This window comes from Armigeres subalbatus, chromosome 3 (assembly GCF_024139115.2).
Source record: "Armigeres subalbatus isolate Guangzhou_Male chromosome 3, GZ_Asu_2, whole genome shotgun sequence".
In the NCBI taxonomy this organism is placed as follows: Eukaryota; Metazoa; Arthropoda; class Insecta; order Diptera; family Culicidae; genus Armigeres; species Armigeres subalbatus.
Genome location: NC_085141.1, coordinates 358,659,529 through 358,680,159, shown reverse-complemented (window position 1 = coordinate 358,680,159; position 20,631 = coordinate 358,659,529). Strand labels below are relative to the sequence as shown.

The 20,631-nt window shown below is 38.5% G+C and overlaps 1 protein-coding gene and 1 non-coding gene across 3 annotated transcripts in view; both read right to left on the bottom strand.

Annotated features, from left to right (window-relative positions):
- Positions 1-20,631, bottom strand: part of LOC134226208 (serine/threonine-protein kinase ULK2) — a 150,958-nt gene that overhangs the window by 47,143 nt on the left and 83,184 nt on the right. The gene's annotated exons all lie outside the window — the stretch shown is intronic.
- Trnat-agu (transfer RNA threonine (anticodon AGU)) lies at positions 6,193-6,267 on the bottom strand. The gene has a single exon. It is a non-coding gene; the product is annotated as a tRNA-Thr (tRNA).

Here is a 20,631-nt window from a genome sequence, read left to right as displayed (position 1 = left end):
TCAGTGAAACTGAGTTTCACCTCCCTGAAGCATCCATTGTTATAGATGACCGAAAAGGGAGCTCTAGCCAATAATATTGTCTTCTGTTAAATCTCAGGTCACTCTGGCGTCCAAGGCAACGAGAAGGCAGATCGTCTGGCGGGACTTGACAGGGATGCGCCTCGGGAGGATGTTCCCATTTCCTGTGTTGATGCTGTTAAGTGGATCAAGGAGAGAATCCGTGCTAGCTGGTACCTTTACTGGTTCTCAATTAGAGACCAAGTAAAGAATAAAACCATCCACCTCACCTTGGTTGTTATCAAAACGACTCCAAATTTTGTAATACGTCTCACTCATAATTACCGGATTTATTTTTGAACGTTTTTATGTATCGCTACTAAATAAGCAATCCTTCCATATGTCCTTAGATTTTTGCTATGGCAACTACTGGAACCGCGAATATAATCGGACAAAACACAATTCAACAAATTAACTTTTGGAATTCTCGCTTAACTTTTCAAAAGGACCTAAGTAACATTTTTTTCATGAATTAATTTGAATAGCGCAATCAATAGCTTTCATGTTGTTATGTTGATTGCGCTATTCAAATTAATTCATGAAAAAAATGTTACTTAGGTCCTTTTGAAAAGTTAAGCAAGAATTGATCTCTGCATATATTTTTATCACATTTAACTGTGTAACTCATATAATATAATATAAGTTTTATAATGGCTTAGAAATATTATAAAAATAGTGAAAATTTTAATTCTCTTCACATACATCGGCCCTGTCAATTACCTTCAAGGCAATTGGCTCATCATGTCCATCTCTCCCCTACCTACCAAAATTTCTCCTGGATTTGACTTTCCCTCCCTTGTGTTTCGGCTTGACGACCCAACACGGCTGCAGTTTGTTCCAATAAACAAAGAATCGTGAACGTCGAGAGGACAATCTCTCCGGATTATTATTTGCTCAGCATAAACATGTTCCCTTCGAGACAAACCCCCGCGCCCCGGCCGAACTGAATTGAAAACAGAAGACCGTTCGAAATTAGAGTTCGGTTCGGAGAATCGGACAAAGAATGCTATATGCACGGTCTGGTGACGGGGAAAGTTGTGAAGAGAGACAACAGAGTGCGGTCATAAAGGTATCATAACTTTGACGTTGCATCCAACATGTTCTAATTAAATAAACATCTGTCACCTACTATTCCGGACAGGTCCGTTCGTTTGATGGCCGGGGTACGACTCCCACCAGTATAACAATCGAGTAAGAATAGAGCATGTGCTGTGCATTAGGCGTAGGCCGGGTTTTAGAAAGAACTGCAGTTTGTTTGGTGGAAGATTTTTGTTTTTATTTGTTCTCGCTCGAACCGATACATACCGGTCGGTCGTCAAGTGAGATGTAAAGCACCGGTCCCGCCGATGAATTGGTTGCATTTGGTTTTGAAGCGTGGGCCACGAGGGAGTTCGATTTTCTGCAGGGGACTGATCGTTTGGTGTTCGAAGTTTGTAGCTCAATACGGTTTGTGCAATGTGCAGCCGTCCCGAATGATTAATGACATTGACAACCGCCACTCCAGACCAAATGTGACGTTCGACTGAATCTAATGGGTTTATTATCCGGATTCGATCGGTCATAGGATGAGGGAGAAGTTTAGTGTGCGTCGTTGAATGAGAGTTCTAATGCTGGGAGACATCATGGCAAATTAGCCTCTGTGCTTCAATTTTTTGCAAATCTGTGCACTATATTAATGTTCTTGACAATCGATAAACGTGATGTTTTTTACAATTGATTAACATTTCAAATAAAAACATTAGGTAGATTGATGCGTAGAAATGCGTTTCGATGTAAATATTAAACTCTGTGTGCTCGGAGACAAGCCAGCCTAGGGCTGAAAGTCTCCTTAATAAAGACAAAAAAAAAAAAAACTCTGTGTGCTCTGTGTTTCGCTTTTCGTTTGTGCAGACTTATTTCTATACCACCACCAGGATTTTTTTGGTCTAATTTCTCGGGTCTCGTCAGAATTAGAGTTCGTGATTCTAAGGAATGTGTGAGTGTTTGGTGCGTGTTTAGCAGTTCTAGCCAAAATAGTATGGGTTTCAGGTTGTTTCGAGTTAATTGGTTCTTTTCTGCCGGATACGTGAGTGGGGACCTTCCGCGAATAAAATATGCACCGGGTCAGGCATTTTGCGCCTCAAATATGATGGATGCGTATTTTTTCCACCCTTATCAACGCAAATTTTGGATGGTTTCATTTGAATGCTTCCACGCGACCAGAGATCTAATACTCCATAATTCCCGATGATTTCTAATTTATTTTCCTAACTCAAAGGCCACAAAGGCTTTAATGCGTTAAAAGTAAACACATTTTAACACACTGAGACTTTATGCTACACAAAACGATCAAGGAATATCTGCTGTGTCAACAGAAAAAAAAACTTCTGACACTAGTTCCGACCCCTGTTACGTTTACTGCAGTGCATGTAAAGTCATTTCGCTAATTGAAACATGTCGCCACAATGTGCATCGCGCAAAATTCCCCCTCTCTTCAGCCACAATTGCAGATCAAAACAAGAACCGGAAACAAGCCAGGATAACCCCTCTGGAGACGACGGGGTTCAAATATCCCTTCCTTAGAGTTGATTTTTGTTCGGTGCACTTTGTCAACACTTCAACGTTGTAAAAATAAAGGCACAAATCGCAATAAAACCGACTGAATGGGCATGGCACCACCATCATCGTCGTTATGATGAAGCACGTCATGGCACAGGAGCATAGAGTCGTTTTTACTACACTCCTTGATGATTACGTCATATTTTTTTTGTTTGATTGAGTGGTGTTCATTATAAGGCATCCCTTTTTTAATACAAGAAGAGAGGGGATGACCAAAAGTTTGCTCCAAATTACCGATGGATGCCTGAGGTAATTAAATCTATCAATGTTTTGATGATTCAGTGGTATCATAACTGGATTATGATTTTATTTGGTAATGGTCTTAACAATAATCGAGTTTATGTTCCTCTATTCTCAACCCAAGAGCATTAACGAATGCACCCTGTAGAAAAGCCATCATCAAACGACAGCAATAAATATTGAATCGAAAATGGTTCGAATAACTCATTGTTTCTTTCGGTTGGCAGACACAGATCGGTCCTTTATATTGTGATTTAAGGAAGCGTGAAGAAACAAACAAATCTGCGAGGGTGAAGAAACGATTCACATGGCGCTTCCTGCTAAAACTCTGCCGTGCCATCTGAGTCGACGGAATGAATCCTGTGACAACGTCATAAAACAGCAGCACCAAGTACCAACAGGGGATTCGTCTGCTGCTGCCGTAAAGCTTAGTCGTTCTGTGGAGACTTGGATTCAATTCAATATAGCTGGATTTTAGTCAGAAAAAAATATGATACAGTTTCTTTTTCACTGGATTCTGATTTCGACAGTGGATAAATTGATTAGAAATAAATTTAATTTTGAATAAGAAATATTTTTGTATTTTGTTTGTATTTTCAATAACCAAATTAAATTACTGAACAATTTAAAATTTTACAAATTATTCTGTTAGTTCCGCCACTTATTTATTCATTGATATTTATTCAGTTTCTAGGACGCATATTCGTCGGTTCTAGTTCTGCCAAGGATTCAATCGCACCCTACGTCGTTCTCGAAACTCCTTCGGGGTCTACCCGCCGAAGCGGGATTTATGGATTTGATAGTATGCCAACACCGCAACCCAACACCCGTCCCATCCGAGAAGATGAATGCTAAGTTTGGAAGCGATCAAATTGATATCGAAATCGAAATTGATTCCCTTCATCTTCCTCTTTCGCTGCTGGTGGCTGGAATTCGCTCATGAATTAGGCGGCGATATCAGTCGAGCTGGCCTACTCTGAATAAATTTGTTTGGCAAATTCCGTTCCGTCGCGCCAAAATGATGAAAATTTGTGCAGATGTGAAATCGTGTGCCCCGGTAGGTATATCGGCAGAACAGGATATAGGTACGGTACGGGAAACTGGGCGAACACTGAGCACGTATGATGGCGATTCTGAATTATTGAACACGATGCCATATTGATTTCTGAGCTGATTGCGATGGAAATGCAAATCGATTAATTCATATTTGAGTAGGTTGGCACCCCCATAGTCTATCTTTTCGTTTTTATGTTTCAAAATCGAATCTAAATTCAAAGACATTCAAGGTTCATGTAGAACTTATTCCGGAACGTATTTATAACAAAAGAAATGGAAATTATATTCCGTAGGCATTAAAATTCACACGGCACTTTTCAACATATCCTCAATTGAATTCATCACAGTGACGAAATAATTGAAATGTAACCCAGGAGAAACTGTATTATTGTCGTCTCCCTAGCGCCTATGGCATTCAATCTTGGGGAAATAGGCCGACAAAATATAAGCACAAATTAAAAAAAAAACTTGACAGATATTCTATTTTGCTAAGTCAATTTGTTTGGCTTTTTAGCATTTTAAGTTATCTGATTTCTAAGTTATTTAACTTATAAACTTATTCTTCTGTAATGACTAATGACATTCTTTGGGATTTGATTGACTAGGAATAATATATTAGATGTGCATAAGCTTCTTCTTCTTCTTATTGGCATTACATCCCTACACTGGGACAGAGCCGCCTCGCAGCTTAGTGTTCATTAAGCACTTCAACAGTTATTAACTGCGAGGTTTCTAAGCCAATGAACAGTTGGTACAGCCAAAACTCCAACAAACGGAATATTTCGTCATTTTCTATGTGCATATGCTGATATGTTTGTTGCTTCTCCGCGAATACTGAATTGGATAAATTGGATTCGAATTTGATTCAATTTGAATGGAATTGGATTGAAATTAGATTGATAGAAATTTCAAATGCATTGGAATCGGATTTTAATTGGTATCGGATTGGGATTAGATTGCAGTAAGATTGAAATAAGATTTTAAACAGTTTGAGATTGGACTTGAGTAGAAATGGATTTTGTTTGGGTTGAAATTTAAATGAAGTTGGATTGGAAATGTTGTAGAGTTGAATTGAAATTCGATTTAGATTGGATTAGAATCGGATTGAAGTTGAATTTCATTGTAATTTGGATGGTATTGAATTAGAGTGCAATTAGATTGGTTTTGAATTGGAATGGGATTGAAGTTAAATTGGTTGTGTATTGAATTGAATTTCATTGGAACTTAAATGGAATGTTATTGGAATTGTAGTGATGATGAATGGGAATGCGATTGGAAGTTGTTTAGAGTTGATTTGAGTGAATTTGAGTTGTTTAGAGTGAATTTGATTGTGATTGGATTGGAATTGAGTTTGAATTGTATTGGAATCGGATTTTCACAAAAGACTAGCAAAAAAATCATACTAGCGGTAAAAGCGCTTGTCTCGTGTAATATGTAAATTTGTATTTTGGCAAAAATTTTTGAGCCTGTAGCCCGATCTGGCCAATTTACAATAGGAAACAATGGACATGATTCCCTGTCGAATGCAAAATGTTGCGAGCAAATCGGCAAATTCTCCGGAATTTCTTTTGAAAATAGCCCCGAAATTCTTCCAAGAATACTTTCAGGAATTCGTCTACGAATTATTCCAGGAGTTCCTCAAAGAATTCTTTCAGCAATTCTTCAGAAAATTTCTTCAGGAACTTTCTGCAGTAATCGTGGTGAAATTCCAGAAGGACGCCTTGAAGGATTTTTTGATATAATTGCCGCATGAATACCTGAAAAACTCTTCGGATGAATTTCTGAAGGAATTTCCAGAAAGATTCCTGTAGGAATTACCATTCGAATTCATGGCGCAATTTCTAGAAGAGTTCTCTGAGGAATTTGTGTAGAATGTTTTTAGGAATTTTCGGAGACATTTTTGGAAGAGTTTTCAAAGGATTTTGTTTAGGAATTTTTCCAAAACATCCTCCAAGAATGTCTACGGAGAAATTTTAGGAGGAATTTCCAGTGGAATTATTGGAGGAATTTCCGTGGGAACTCCTGAAAGTAGTTCCGGAGGTGGGTTTTAAAGCTTTCCTTCCCATAGTAGCTGTAGAGCTTCATCAAACTTTGCACCATCCAACTTTCATCGATTTTTTGAAACAAAAAAGAGCACTGTTTAGCACATCTTTTTGATTTGCTATGTTCTGAAAACTCAGATGTGAATATGTACGTTATGTGGAAGATTTTGATTTAAAAAATGTATTGGAGGTAACCACTTTCCTTCGATGGGACTCGAACCCACAACCCTCAGTACACTAAACTGATACTTTTAACCAACTAAGCTACGAAGGACCTCCGTCGGCCTTCGCAACTTAGCGGCTACTTAATGAGCCCGAGATTCCCAAATCGGACGCAAGTCGAAGCACTCGCAATCTATTCAAATCAAAATCTTCCACATACCCGATCAGGAATGCATAACAAAATTATAACTCAATTCTATCAATTGTTGTTATTTAAAACAATGTGTTTTATAATTAGATAATTCGATAAAAATGTGTCTTCGGCCAGTTTTATCTCATATCAAAATTATAACAACATTAGTTAACAATATTTTTACAAATAATTGCCTACATTTTTTGTAGACATTAGAAAAAAAAAATCGGAGGTAATCACCTTTAGAATAACTTGAACCCGCTCGATATTAATACATAGCTGAAACAAAGTTAATTGCCTACATTATGGATGGAAATCCGGCGTGGTAGCTTACTAGATTTCTATCTGTGATGTAGGCAATTACCTTAGAAGTAGATTTGTGTACAGAAAAATCATATCAACGTTTGTTATAATGTTGATATGAAGGTATCAACTTCTGTTTTAATTATGTTACGGCTAGAGGTATTTTTGATATAATTTTTGTTATTTTAACAACTAACCAGCAAAATTTATAACACATTTTGTTACAATATTTTTCTGAAATAAATAACTCCCCTTGTTATAAGTTTGTAACACATTCTTGATCGGGTAACGTACATATTCTCATCTGATTTTTTACAATATAGTAAATTAATGTCCAAGTCGGGTGGTCCAATACCTGGAAAATATTTAATTAACTTTGATTGAACATCTTTACACACGTAAAATAAATCGCAGATTTCTGTGAAATTTCACCGAAATCTCAACAGCAGAACTGTTCGGTAAATAATTTTACAGATTTTCGGTGGTTTTGACAGTTGAACAAAGGAAAAATCGCAGAAAATTTGGTGAAATAATTACCGAACAGCTCTGCTGTTGAGATTTCGGTGAATTGAACGAAAATTCACCGAAATCTGTGAAATGATTTAAGTGTGTATGGTTCGATTAAACAGCAGATATAATCAATTTTGTGCAAAACTAATTAAACTATTAAACTATTTTCCACTAACTTCAGCTATGCCATATAACTTTTGTTATAGCATTTTTCTCAAAGGAGTTTCCTTCCCATAGATTTTTTAAGAAAGTCTTGGAAAGGCGTGGTGGAATTTTTGGTGTAACCTGACGGAATTTCCACTGCTGGGTAGACACCTTTACGTGGTGTGTTACGGGGTAAGATCTACCACGGTTACACTGCCAGCTACAGGCAAATCCTGACCCAACGAATACCTTCCTCATTATCCAACTCCGTGGTACTTATGAGGGTGTCGCTAAGTCGGTGGCCTCTCGTTAAGTAAGTACTACATCAACACTTCCTTCCTCTCCCTAGTTACGGTGAAGATGGGCGTGGCCAGGAGTAGTAATCCTCATGCTTTTGTTATTTTTGTTTAAGACTGGAATCAAGGACCACTCCCCTTCTTGATTTCTGATAGCATTCTAGATAAGGATCTCAAAAGTAAAACATGAGTATCACTAGTGTCCAATCTACGAATTACACCGTAACAATGCTAATGCTAACAATGCTAATGCTAATGCTAACCTGACGGAATTTCCACAGGAATTGATGAAAAAATATCTTCTAATTAATGGACGCAATGGTTCTAATTCTAATATCTGGATAAATTGCTGGGGGAACTTCAGGAATAATTATCGTCGGACTTTCTCAAGAAACTTAGAGGAGTTGCCGGAGAAATCCCTGGAAGATTTTCCGGTGGGATTTCTGAAGAAATTTCCAAGGGATGTTCTAAGGAGTTTTTGAAAATATTTTCGTAGGATTTTTCAAAGTAATTCCTGGAGAAACTCTTGAAGTATTTCCCGGAGCACCTTTTGAAGTAATTTATGGAGGAACTCTGGGAGTACTTACCAGAGTAATTCCTGGAAAAAATGCGGAGGATTTCCTAGATACACTTCCATTTGCGGGAAAACTCCTGAAAATTTTTTCGGAGGATTTCCAGGAGAAGTTCGATGTAGGAACACGTAGAGCATTTGTTACTTATTACATTCCTCTAAGTGCCTTTTTTATATTATTTGTCTGATTTGTCTTATTTATTTTATTTATCTTATTTGTCTTAATTGTCTTATTTGTCTTATTGGTCTTATTTGTCTTATTTGTCTGATTTGTCTTATTTGACTTATTTGTCTTATTTGTCCTATTTGTCTCATTAGTCTTATTTGTCTTATTTGTATTATTTGTCTTTTTTGTCTTTTTTGTCTTTTTTGTCTTTTTTGTCTCATTTGTCTCATTTGTCTTATTTGTTTTATTTTCTATTTTTTATTTGTCTTATTTGTCTTACTTGTCTTATTTGTCTTATTTGTCTTATTTGTCTTATTTCAAATGTTGGTATCTTATTTGTCTTAGTTGTCTTAGTAGTCTTATTTGTCTTATTTGTCCTATTTGTCCTTTTTGTCTTATTTGTCTTATTTGTCTTATTTGTCTTATTTGTCTTTTTTGTCTTATTTGTCTTGTTTGGGCTATTTGGGCATAACTTATTTTGTAAGCAAGCATTGTTCAATGGATTCCGTAGAATGCAATCGCTTTACTCCAAAACTAATTTCCTTATCTGACAGAGGAAAACTTATTTTGGGTGATACATACCGTGGTTTTCCCAGGAAATGCCTTCTTAGGAATTGGCCTTGCAAAGCTTTTTTTACAAATTGTTTACGCCAAATCAGTTCCGATTGTATTTTGACGTAGGACTTACGTCTCTCTTCACTATACCGGGTGTCATTTCAATATTTCTAAATCGACCGCGTTACGCTGTGTTGAAAGATTTTGACTGATAATAGCGTTTGTCCCAGTGAACGGATCTCTTCGGAAAACCCCTTAATCGACAGATCTTAAGTATGCCTTTCATATTCATACTTGATATGACCCGAAAAACTTGTTTCAATAGGCCTAAAACTGTTTTCGAAGCAAAACATTGACTGCACTGAAACCTATAAATATGGGTGCCGCTTGTTCCTCGCGTCATTTGTTCGCTTGATTCTGATGGGTGCAGACGCTAGCGGATAAGCTGCAACTGCGCACCAAAATAAGCCATAAAAGAGGGTGACGCAATTTTTCCTTCTCATTCTGTTCAGAACTTCCAACGGGATATTATCATCATCAACGATGAATAAAACCGGGGTGCTACCCAGCACCATGAATCAGTTTTTTGACGAACATCAAGTGGAACACAGCAGCAGAAGAAGCAGCCCAGCCTAGACCACACACCGCAACAGTGCCGAGCAGAGACCCGCAGCAGAAACGAGCCGAGACCGGCCGGCATCAGTATTGAGCCGAGACCGGCCGGCATCAGTATTGAGCCGAGACCGGCCGGCATCAGTGTTGAGCAGAGAAAGGTGAAGAGAGAAAAAGAGAAAAAGTTACAACGTTCTAGAATGGTTTCCTGCCAGAATCTCCCTTGGTCAACAAGTTTCCTCTGAAAGAGTTAATTTCCGGCCCTTATCAGGGCGAAGAGAGTTAGTTATAATTTTCGCAATAGGTTGGAATTCGTCGCTTTTACGGCGGTGTTCTAGATGAAATCGTTTGTGTGTGTTTTGGTTTCGAGCAAGAAACTCCCACGGTCAGCCAGTTGCTTTTGAAAGAATTAATTTCCGGCCCTTATTAAGGCCAAGAGAGTTGTTTATAATTTTCGCAATTGGTTGGCATTCATCACTGGTTCGTCGGTCGCTGCATTAAGGCAGTTTGCATCCCGCTGGTTCCATTGGGGAACCAGCACACGTCGCACACCCCAGAGCACCCAGTTTCAGTTTCACAGTCCACTGCAACATGACGCAACAGATGGAGATAGAAAATGTATGCCATCAAAGCAAACGGTTCTTCTGAGAGCCACTGATACTTACTAAAGAGTTTAATATTAAAGCTTTCAATACCTTTCGCTTTAAAAATAGTACTTTTGTGCCAAATTCAATCTTCTAGAGATAAAATGTTATACGCAAGTAGCAGATTTTCAAGATTTTCGTGGCCAATTAACAATATCCCAAATCGGAATGCTATGAATCGATTTTGACGTAGGACTTTCTTTACTATACTGGGTGTCATTTAGATTTTTGGAAATCAAGAGCGTTACGCTGGAAGGGAAGATTTTGAACGCTACTAGCGCCTTTATCTTTCGATGGATTTTTAAGATTTATATATCAATCGACTCGGACACTCTCCAGCATTTTGCCAATTTCATTGAAACTTAAGATTATTAACGATGAGCTATTGAAAATTTCAATTCTTGTCAAAAGCAGTAAAAATTGTATATGTAAACAATCCCGTGCATTTCTAACACGGACATCAGAATGCGGTATGTCATGGGCCTTCGGGTCTACCGGAAGATTTTCTTTGTGTATAAAAGAAGCAGTGCCTACGAATCTATGACAAAAGGTCGAAAGGACAAAAGGTCGAAAGACAAAAGGTCGAAAAGACAAAAGGTCGAAAGGACAAAAGGTCGAAAAGACAAAACGTCGAAAGGGACAGAAGGTCGAAAGGCACAGAAGGTCGAACGGGACAAAAGGTCGAAAAGGACAAAAGGTCGAAAGGGACAAAAGGTCTATCAAGAACAAGTTAATAACAATTTGGGTGTATTCCAAAAGAATTTATGAAATGCATTTAACTTTAAGCTAAAATAACGCCCTCATCTAATCAATCAAAGTTGAAAAATGAGCAATTTTCTAAGAAGGAGTTATTACTATAAGACAATATTATGAATATCTACATAGTTCTGAAATAGATAAAAAAAGATTGTTAATAACAAATGAATAAAGCTTGTATTTCGCGAGACAGAGTTGTCCTATACCACGCAGGCGCACGCATTGAAAATGCACCGGCGTACAGTACACGCCGGTTTATTTGATCGAAGTGACATTTAGAAAACTCAAACATCCATCTATTAGTGGTACTTATTGAATGAATTTTATTTAATTGTTAAAAATTGTAAAAACAAAAGAGCAGAGTTTTTGCTAACTGTGTAGGCCAACTCTGGTGCGAGATTGATTCTCTCCGTTTCAGTTTCTTGTCAATTTCAAACTTATGTCCCGTTCGACGTTTTGTCCTTTCGACCTTTCGTTGCCCTGTTCGACGTTTTGTTCCGTTCGACGTTTTGTCCTTTCGACCTTTTGTCCCTTTCGACCTTTTGTCCTTTTCGACCATTTGTCCGTTCGACCTTTTGTCTTTCGACGTTTTGTCTTTCGACCTTTTGTCCTTTCGACGTTTTGTCTTTCGACCTTTTGTCCCTAACCCGTGCCTACCGTGTGCGAGTCTCCGGAAGCCTGGGAAGGATCCTTCCTCCCCCAAAAGTTATCGACCCATCAGCCTTCTCTCAGGGTTATCCAAGCTATTCGAAAAAGCTATTCATCATCGGTTACTTGAGTCTGCCGAAAATCTCAACATCTTGCTCGAGGAACAGTTTGGTTTCCGACGCGGTCGGTCAACTGTACACCAACTGACCCGAGTTACCAACGTCCTCAGACGGAACAAGTTTGTCTCGAAAACATCCGCCATGGCCTTACTCGATGTCGAGAAGGCATTTGACAATGTATGGCATGATGGCCTGGTGTACAAACTACAACGCTACAATCTTCCCAGCTACCTGGTGAAAATCATCAACAATTACCTGTCGGCAAGGACATTCCGGGTCTCAATCAGCGGAGCGAGTTCCAATGCGCACAACATCGTCGCAGGCGTCCCCCAGGGCAGTATCCTCGGGTCCCTGCTTTTCAATCTGTTCACCTCCGACATGCCAGAACCTCCAGAAGGCGGCATTCTGTCTCTGTTCGCAGATGACACATCCATCGTCTACAACGGTAGAGTGATCAGAGCGCTAGTGGCAAAACTCCAACGAGGCCTGGATGCCCTGACAGAGTACCTCACCAGCTGGAAGATCTGTACCAACGCGGCGAAGACCCAGGTCATCATTTTCCCCCACTCCAAATCCCCTAAACTTGTTCCGCCTGGGGACTGTAAAATCATCCTCAATGGCACGACTGTGGAATGGGCCAATGAGGCTACCTTGGCTTGACCCTCGACAGCAAGCTTATTTTCAGGCAACAGGTTGACAAAACGGTGACAAAGTGTAACGTCTTGTTGAAACTACTGTACTCTTTGATCAACCGCCGGTCGTCATTGTCCCTGAAAAATAAGCTTGCTGTCTACAAGCAAATCATCCTCCCTGTGATCGAATATGGCATGCCGTCTGGGAGAGCTGCGCTAAAACCCACCACCTCAAACTTCAACGGGTCCAAAACAAATTCCTGAGGATGATCCTCAACACCCCTCCCAGGACAAGAACATCCGAGGTCCACCGTCTGGCCGGGATAAAAACCTTACATGAACGCTTTGGTGAGTGTAAAGAAAAGTTTAGGGTCCGTTGCTTGCATTCGGATCAGGCTCCAATTAGGGCGATAGTTTCAATCTAGGTTATCAATTTTTTAATGTAAATATTAGCGTACATAGTAGTTAGGTTATCAAATTTTAAAAAACACACCAGCGCCTCCTAAAGGCCGTCATGATATATCATATTAACACTTAAATAACAATATAAACATGAAAATTTAAAATTGAAGTTGGAGGGTCAAGCCGGCCGAGCACTGTACATGTAGAAAAATAATAATTGTAGAACAGAAAATGATTAAATAAAGAAGAATTTTACTACTACTACTACCGTGTGCGAGTCATAACAATTTGTGACAGCAGCGCGTACTGACGTGCTTTTTGCTCGCGCATTTTTCGTTCGTTCGTTCGTTCGCTGTTTACCTTCACAGCGACAGCATGCAGTCACCAGCAGTAGAACTGCCGGTGGGTCTGCGAATATGGATGAAAGAAGTGGGCGCATTTTTTTGTTATTCTGTGCTTGATGATGGTCGGATGCAGTGGTGTCGGTTGCTATGGATGCAATCGCCCATCGCATCGCTCGGAGTTCACGGCTAGAGGCCGATGATGGCTCATCCACGAAAAGTGATTGGTTTCATAATCCACATGATCCCGGAATAGGTACGAGTCATGAGTCATGTCATATGACCATATGTTAAGTTGTGCTTGGTACTAAATGACATGTACATTAAAACATGGTTCAAAAAAATCAACTACACTGATGAAAATAAAAATTTGATTAAAATAATTACTTTCATTTATTTGCAGAAGGCATTAGCAATTAAAGATGCACAATCAGCAATAGTGTTAATATCGCTTTCGTTAATTTCGCTGTATTATAGTAAATCTTTAAAAACAATTCCGCAAAAAATAATTTCCAGAAGAATATTTAAATAAAGTTTATCTTATTCTTTGTTTTTCATGTTCTGAGAAATTGTGTTATTAAATTTGCCGTAGACTTGGAGTTTGGAATCAAAACATTAAATAATTTTTCGTTGATGTATTATCAGTACCTCCTCTATTTTAGTAGGGTTACTGCTCGTTGACTTGTTCTTATTATTGTGATTTTTTCAGCAGTAAGCACGCATGTTAGCAAAGAAAAGCAACGAAATTGGTGCTGTATTTCTTTGTTTGGAAAACGGGATAGTTCCCCCAAAATAGCACATTTTGCCCAAGTTTGAAAATTTTATAAATATAATATTTAAATTTCAAATACTATCATCAATAAGAAATCTATGAGTGCCCTACATTCGCTTGAGTAAATAAGGGCTTAAAAGTTAGAAACAAAGCAATTCTAATTATGTATTTAATTAGGGGGAATGACGGCTTTGGCAGGTTTTGTTCTTTTATTGTCAGGGGGGTTTTTTGACTGATTATGCTCAAATTTGGCCTAAACATTCTTTGCATATCAAAGAATATTGAGGCCAAATTTCTTAAAATTTGGTCGACAAAAACCCCCCTGACAATAATAGAACAAAACCTGCCAAAGCCGTCTTTCCCCCTATTAGTTTTATTTCCAGCAGTTTTGAATAAACAAATTGCTAATATTTCTACACAGCATGGAAGTTGTCGTTTCCAATATCAATACTATAATCAAACTCCATAGATCCAAAAATTAGAAGTTAAATGTAAATACGCTACGTTTATACAAGTCCTACGTCTACTCGCGGTTATGTTGAAAACCTTACCCATTGCTCGTTTTTTGTCTTATTTGTCTTATTTGTTATATTTCTGTATTTGTCTTATTTATCTTGTATGGTTTTTGTCTTATTTGTCTTATTTTTGTATTTATCTAATAGTAGGCAAAGTGTCAGTTTCTGCTCTTGGTTATTGAAAGTAGAAACCAGAAGAGTTTAAGGCAACAGTGTTGTACAATAAGACTACACACAATGCAACGTGGTTGAACAACATTTGACTCCGCTCACCACAAGCAAAATCAAACTGTTTTGATTGCATCCGATCAACTTTTCAGCTATGAGACCGTCTGTCCAACAGTCGTACAACTTGCCTACAGACGCTCCGACCTAACTCCGACAGAACCATATTTCCTGGGGCGGAGCCAAAGTTCTACAACACGTCAGAGCGTGTGTGGGCCCCCATCGGATAGAGTTAACCGTCGTACCAAATTGTGCATGTGCAAAACGCTAGACCATTAGTTCTCTACGGACACTAGACCCGGACAACGCTCGTGGGAAATCATCACACATTTTGAGTTTTCAAATGAAAAATGGTGCGTACCAAGGATGTTATCGATCATTTAGTAATCTACCTTCGATCATTTAATAGTTTTTCAAAAACTTTTTCCAGAGGCTAAATTTTATAATGTGTTGTATGGTGGACTTTTAGTGCAACGGTTTATCTACAACTCTGCCTGACAGTTCGTTGTTTGAATTTCACTAATAACGGAGCTATAGCGCTAGTAGCAGTAACGCAGACTAAATCATTGCATATTTTAATTATATTATACGAAATTAAAATTTAGCCTCTGGAATGAGTTATTGAAAAACTACTAAATGATCGAAGGCAGATTACTAAATGATCGATAACATCCTTGCCTGGAATTGAACCCACGACCTGTTGCTTACAAGGCAGAAGCGGTAGCCACTAGACCACCGAGCTTGTCTTCTTTCCCCTTCATAGCAGCTCATCGTGTTAAAATCGGTTAAGACTAATTACACAGAAAGATTGCGAAATAGCATAATGTCTATACAGACATACAGACACACAAATACACATATCATCATCTCAATTCATCGAACTGATCCGAATGGAATTTGAATTTTGTTACTTGGATGTTTCCATAAAAAATGTTCGTGAAAAGCGAGAACAAAAGTTATTAAATATCAAATTACCTACGCCTATGTATACACACTCAGTTTTTATTTCTGCAGTTCGGCAAAATCTGCACAGCCGTATGCAAAATAAAAAACTGATATCCCGTCAAAAATGAGGTTTGTTAGCTGGTTTTCGGCAAATTATTTGCTGATTTTCAGCAACTTCGACAAATATTTCAGCGAAAAAGTGTGTAGGTTCTAAATGGATTATCAATCACAGGTTGAAAATGGCAGGTTTGGGCAGTAAAAAATAAAAACAAAAAATAAACTGTAAAAGGAACATACATGTCAAAATGCATAGATGTTTGTTCTTTGGCAACCTATGAGAATAGCGAAATTCCTTCTAGTCAGATAAAAACAGGTTTTATTTGTTTCATAAAATACACTTACTCATGTTTGTTTAAAGCTTACAATTCAATGTATGAACTCTATAGCTTGTTGCATCGTCTAATCACAGGAAGGAAACGGCGTGAAATCCCATTACGTCTAAAACAAGAAGAAGAAAAAACTACTTGCAACCCATTATCTCCAGATGTAACCATCTGGTGCACTTGGTGTACCCAGCTAATCAACTCCGCTGGATAGACAACCGAGAGTAATTTTACTGTAGGCCACACCGTGAGTGAATGCGATGCATTTCATTCGCCACTGCCGTAACAATCCATCGAACGAAGTATCTCCCAGTCCGGCAACATCATTCAGTACTGCACGCTACTTGGGCTGCACGTCGAGTTCCAAGCGAATATCTCGAGAAAGGAAACACAAACTGTAACAGTCGAACCGTCTTATGTTGAATCCACGGCAAAACCGTTGCAACCAGTAACTGTTCAGAATCCTCTCTCCATCGGGAAATGTGTGTGTTTTCGTGTTAGTCATGTTTGACGTTGGTTCGATTTGCTTTTTACATCGATGACTGAGTTGAGGAGAACGCTGAGCAACTGCGAGAGCCACTATTGCCATTTTGAACTTAAGAGTTAAGCCGGTTCTACCAAGCATAAACTACAACTCCACCAACAGTAGGTACGTCACTACGTCAGTAGTACGTTGAACGCAAACGTCGTCAGAGGTATCACGTTGTACGGCGATTCGTTTTTGTTGATTCGCAACCGTCATCGCTGTGTGTTTGCATTTGAGAGAGAGACTAAACTTGCGATTCACGGTCTTTCCCGCGATCCACACTTTCATGTGGGGCCATCACCGGCATCGTTCGGTCCGGCCGCGTCTCTTCCTTCATCAGGTATCTTGTCCCGTCTCGTACATTTCTTCGCCTAAAACCGAAAAGGTGGCGTGATTTTTTTTGTAATTGCCTTTCGATTCGCAATGATGTGTATTGAGCGACAAGGTTTGATTATTCGCAAATAATAAGTATTTTGAGGAACGATTCCGATATTGAGTCTACATCGTAGACCATGTTAATAGTAAAATCAGAAAGATAAATGAACTCATGCCCGAACATGATGCAACTACGCAGTGCCGTGCGAAAAATGTATTTTTACAGGAAACCTGTTTTTTTTTTGCAACAGGTACGCAATTTATGCCCAACTGAACCTCCCAGAAGGCAAGCAAAGCATGAATGTGAAACTTGGCCGTGGTTGCATGGAGAGCAAATACCTTCGCATAAGTAATCGATGAACGCTCTTATCAATAATCGGTTGCGAGAGGCCAGATAGCAGTAATACCGGCTGGTACTTGACAGTTAGAGTGACAATGATTTATACTGAATGCGTGTGCTAGGTTTGGTCATTGTCGTTAAGAAGTGAACCTTGGACCGCGTTCGGTAGGAAATTCCTTCTCAGCAAATCCGGCTCCTCGATCGTCATCACAAAGAGGGACCGTAAAATATCGAACGGGTTTTGAAATCTACGAAATCGTACGGTACGCGCATTGAGCTACGTACGGGCTTCGTAAGCATTTTTCGTGATACTGAGAATTAAAGAGCGGCGCGGCGTGTGAATCACATTGTTTGTGGCATCGCGCATTGACGCATTGATGGTGTACATATTTGTCAGTTGTTGAACAAGACCCGATCGAAAACCAATCAATCAGCAGTTTGTCAGTACTGCAGTCAGTGGGACGTACATATTATTTTACATGAAGTGTTGTATTATTGTTTTTTTCTTACCATCATTAATGAGGTATTGCGAGAATTGTTGACTTTGCGATATTTTAGGTCTAGGTAGTTTGATATTGTTGTTATTCAAAAGACCTTGTTCTTCAGTCACGTCAAGATTAAGTCGAGTCAAGTACGAGACACTGAAGACGACCGTACAGTTGAGGTCGAAATACGTATCTGTAGAAAACGTGGTGGAATTGAATGAAATAGTACTAAACTCCTTTTATGATAGGTGGGTTTTGTAAGTCTTTCAATTTATTATTTTACTATATATTTATTATCTAAAGACCAACAAGACATAACAAGAAATCAATAATTATTTCGTCATAAAATATAAAAAAATGGATTAAAATAATATGCAAAATCAATACGATGTTGACAATACATTATTTATTTTATTTGCAAGTTTAGTCCGATCATGATGAAAAAAAGAATCATAATTTATCTAAGAAAAATGTTGAACAATCACAGTTACAATATTACGAGTTGCCGAAGGTGAATGCAACTTGACACCAGAGTAATCCATTTTATCCAGCCGATCATTTTGACTCCAGATTACAGTACTTAACATTTATCGTTCAATAAATCGACCTGACAAATAGAGTCCAGTGTTCTAGTACCCAGCTCCATTAGCTAACGAGATTATACTTTCATATTTTTGCTTTTTACATTTTCTTATGTAACATCTTTTATTAACCATTGTTTGCTATTGATAGACAGTTCCCTACTTATTTGCTCTAAGATAAGATTCCAATTATTTATCGGTAAGCGTAATCACTATGAAAATGTTTCTAACGATTGGTGGCACTACAACCGGTTGTTGATTAAAATAGTGGAAACTTTTTTTTTGTTTTTGGACATTTTTCCCACAAGCAAGCAGTGTTGGAAAAATCAAATTCGCAAATCTCTTGTAATATCCAAATCAACACCCACGAGAACTATTACCCAGAGAATTTTCCATGATTCGACTTGTAATTTTCATCATTGCATGATTTTTGCGTGAACTTCTTTGTTTAATGCATTGGATTTCATTCATTCATTTCATTTCATTTCATTTATTCAGTTAACATCTAAACAGATAACACTGAATCAACAATTTGACGCCACAATGCACGGTTCGAGGCCGCATCTCTCCATCCTCGGTCGGATACGCCCCACGCTCGCCAAGTCGTTTTGCACCTGGTCTGCCCATCTCGCTCGCTGCGCTCCACGCCGTCTCGTACCTGCCGGATCGGAAGCGTTGGATTTACTTTACATAAAATACGCCACGAATGACTTGTGGCATTATAGCGAAACTATTTTTCTTCCTTGAGCACAACCTACAGCCAAATAGATTTCTCCACGTATTCTATATTTACGACATCTGCATTGGTTTATTAATTCATATGTGCTCAGATATTTATTGAATTCTTCCAAAGCTTTCTTCAGTGCAATGTTGGAAAAAACTAAAAATCTCAAATCAAATTTTGAACGCTTGGTTGATCGAAATGATTGTTTTTCAAATTGGCTAAACGATGCAATTTTGCATAAAAAGACAAGTGTGATTATTTCCTGTGCAAGCGAGTTTGCTTACGCGTGATTACTCTATGATTGAGTTTCGAATATGATTTTACCAACACTGCTTCTAGAGTCTCCCATCAATGCTCTTTCAAGAAATTCTGTTTATCTGCTAGTTATACAGTAAACGATTTTTGTTTTGACGTAGGACTTACGTCTCTCTTTACTATACCGGGTGTCATTTCAAAATTTCTAAATCGGCCGCGTTACGCTGTGTTGAAAGATTTCAAACGTTAATAGCTTTTACCCTAGTGAACAGATTTCTGCAGTTAACCCCTCAATCGACAGCTTTCAAGTATGCCTTTCATATTAATGCTTGATAATATCCGAAACCTTGTTTCAATAGGCCTAAAACTGTTTTCAAAGCAAAACATTGAATTCACGAAAACCTATAAATATGAGTACCGCATCATTCTTGCATCATTCCATTGCCACGTTCTGATTGGTGCAGACGTCAACGAATGAGCTCACGCTAGGTCTGCTAAGAAGGCATAAAATAGCGCAGCGCGAATTTTTCCTCTCAATCTGACCGAAACAGGCAAAGCAATAACAGCATCGCATCGTCGGAATTTTTGAACGGTTGCATCATCGTCTCAGCCACGCATTCGCAAACCTAAAGCCTTTTTAAGAGCAAGGCAGAATCGTCAGCATTCTCAGGTCAGCATCATCGGCATTTTCAGCCCGGCATTGTCGAGAAGCCAACAGTAAGCGCGGCACGGCGGTGTGTGACGATAGAGTGTCGACGACAACACTACTGATCAAGTTTTCTCGGCCGATGGCAGCAGCGGTTAAGCGTTTGGTATTCCTGCAGACATCGATTCATAATGTTTTAAACCAGTGGTCTCCAGCATGCTTACTATCAAGGGCCGCATAGCAATTTCGAACTGTTGAAGCGGGCCACAGTACATTTGCATGATTTGTTTTTCATTTCATGTAGATTTTTACTGCTTAATAAATTACTTTGAATATCTATTTCACATTTCAATAAAATTTGTTGCGATGAATCTTCTTTAAATAACATACTTGTAAAAACATTTTATTCAACGGGTTTTATCACCGCAGTTAATACTAAAGACGATAAAAATCTTTTCGCAACAACATGTTTTCAGTTTAGTTTGCATAACATATATTAATCTTCTTTCCCAAATGATCATATGCCGTCCGATTCTAAGATTTTGAATTTTTGTTGAAGGATTATTGTTCACTACACATAACAGTAACGATTCCTTAACCTCATTCTATCCGTTCAAGGACTTTAAATATGCTAAATGTATGCGCGTAAATGCATGAAATAAATAAACTGATAGTTTTATTTCCTATTTAAGCAGTCAAAATATTGAATCTCCCAATTCTGTGTCATTGAACGAATAGATAAAAATTGAGATTTCGAGCCTCCATTGATCATAGTTTGTCGTATCAAATAACGATAAACATGTTTCAAAGCC